At 57.5% G+C, this 2,500-nt stretch overlaps 1 non-coding gene across 1 annotated transcript in view; it reads left to right on the top strand.

Moving 5' to 3' along the window:
- The first annotated feature begins 2,128 nt into the window (after nt 1-2,128).
- The window catches only part of LOC124772141, a 1,909-nt gene continuing 1,537 nt past the window's right edge, over nt 2,129-2,500 (top strand). The window contains exon 1 of the ribosomal RNA XR_007013813.1: nt 2,129-2,500. This exon is cut by the window's right edge and continues 1,537 nt beyond it. This is a non-coding gene — a ribosomal RNA (small subunit ribosomal RNA).

Genomic DNA, 2,500 nt, shown 5'->3' on the forward strand with positions numbered 1-2,500 from the left:
TGTGCCTTAACCTAACCCACGTTGTGCCTTAACCTAACCCATGTTGTGCCTTAACCTAACCCATGTTGTGCCTTAACCTAACCCATGTTGTGCCTTAACCTAACCCACGTTGTGCCTTAACCTAACCCACGTTGTGCCTTAACCTAACCCACGTTGTGCCTTAACCTAACCCACGTTGTGCCTTAACCTAACCCACGTTGTGCCTTAACCTAACCCACGTTGTGCCTTAACCTAACCCACGTTGTGCCTTAACCTAACCCACGTTGTCCCCTAAAGTAACCCACGTTGTCCCCTAACGTAACCCACGTTGTCCCCTAACGTAACCCATGTTGTCGCCTAAACCTGCTCTGTAATTGTTATACGACTCGTTCAATTAGTGTAGTGTTGCCCACCCGCAACCCTCGCAATATAGTTCGCTACTCGCACTGCCCGCTCCCCTGTGTATCGCTTCATGTTAAACACCTTGCAAGTCTTGCTGACTTTCCACATGCTCCTGCTGTACACTGTAATGTGGATGGCAGCAGGACGTACATGCCGCCCCTCCCCACGTCCCCACCTTGCCCCCCTGCCTTCGCAAGCTGGTTGGTGAGAAGTTTGCATGTTCAATGCCCTTCGCATGCGACGTACTCAGGCTACGTTGTGGTGCGGCCTGTGTCAACCGTCCGCTAATGTCGTACGCGTAAACCACAATCTGTACTGCACATTCGTCCTTATGTACCGAATGATACATCGTGGCACATGTGTGACCGTACAACGACTGCGCCCAAAAACGGCGGACCATACAGTGCAAATATTGTGCACGCAGCTACGTGTCGTCTCCCTATGAGAGCTGGATTGCAGTGTGGTACGCCATAGAGACGTGTGGGAGGAACGGACGCCGTGGATGGCGATCAGCATGAGCTGTCTGTTGATGTATTCGGACCTAGTCGTCTCTCCTCACACACCGTGATGGCATGGTGCACCGCGTTCCATATCTGCGACATGCTACAGAGGCCGGTTGACAGTCGTTCGAGCAATGGACATCGCATACGTACGGGGGCCACCTTCCACGTATTGTCTAGGCGTGCACATTTTGTTGCGTGTATGTGGGCAGACGTAGTGTGGCGTGACACCTGACACAGGCATGCAATAATCGTTGAAGTTGCAAATGGCGATGGACGCCTGCGTTTTCTGGTGAAGTTACGCAAATGAACAAATGGTAACCTGTTGTGGTGCGGTTGTTCTCGCTAGGGGTGAATCGGTGATGGCGACGATAGGTTGAGGTACGAACCGGTTGTTCCAGCGATACCCACCATGCCGACGAAACTGAACGGCATCTGGGTGTGAAGCGATACGCGGCGGTGGCTGGGTGGGACCGTCCCCGGCCGGTGAGGGGGCGCCTCCCGGCGTGCTGGCCGCGCGGTGCGTGGGCGCACGCGCTACAGCCGGCTGGTGGGGGCGGCCAGTGGCAGGCGCGCCGGCCGACGGACGCGGCAGGCGTCGCAGCTGCGCGCCGGCGCACCCTGCGCGCGGCGCCGTGCGGCCAAAGTAGGTCCTCGCGGGCCCGGTGCGAAGCGCGGTGGACATCTTCAGTGTGCTGGTCCGATTGAGGACTGTGTGCGTTGAGGATGCGCCGCCGCCCGGCGCTCGGCGCCGCGACGCCGTCTGCTGCTCGGTCGCCCCAGCGGTTCTCGCTGGTGGTTTGTATCGCAGCTGTGCGGATGTGTTGGCGCGTGCGCTGTGCTGGGAGAGTTCGCTTCGGCACCCAAGTGGGGCTTTTGTCCTTCTGTGGCGCTGGCGTTGGAGCTGCCGGTCACCGTAGGTGGCGCGTGTTGTCTCCCGCCGGCAATGCCACGACAGCACGCTCCCGGGCCTCTGTCGGCAGCGGCAAGCTCAGTTGGGAGCACGGGTGGTCGCACCGAAAGCGTCTACTCGCCTAACTCCGGGCGATTGCGCCTCTCTCGAACCCGACCAAGTACTTGGGACGGCGCTGCGCGCCGCCGGGACCTGAGAGGGTTTCGAGGTGTATTGTGCAGGGGAGCTCAGCCTCCTCCTGTTTGCAGAATGATTGAGCGGACGCTTGCGTGTTCGCGCGGGCCCCCGGGACACACTCCCGGGCGGCCGGCTGCTCAGCTCTAGTTGACGCAGCTCCCTGGTTGATCCTGCCAGTAGTCATATGCTTGTCTCAAAGATTAAGCCATGCATGTCTCAGTACAAGCCGCATTAAGGTGAAACCGCGAATGGCTCATTAAATCAGTTATGGTTCCTTAGATCGTACCCACGTTACTTGGATAACTGTGGTAATTCTAGAGCTAATACATGCAAACAGAGTCCCGACCAGAGATGGAAGGGACGCTTTTATTAGATCAAAACCAATCGGTCGGCTCGTCCGGTCCGTTTGCCTTGGTGACTCTGAATAACTTTGGGCTGATCGCACGGTCCTCGTACCGGCGACGCATCTTTCAAATGTCTGCCTTATCAACTGTCGATGGTAGGTTCTGCGCCTACCATGGTTGTAACG

Source organism: Schistocerca piceifrons, unplaced genomic scaffold (assembly GCF_021461385.2).
Source record: "Schistocerca piceifrons isolate TAMUIC-IGC-003096 unplaced genomic scaffold, iqSchPice1.1 HiC_scaffold_936, whole genome shotgun sequence".
NCBI lineage: Eukaryota > Metazoa > Arthropoda > Insecta > Orthoptera > Acrididae > Schistocerca > Schistocerca piceifrons.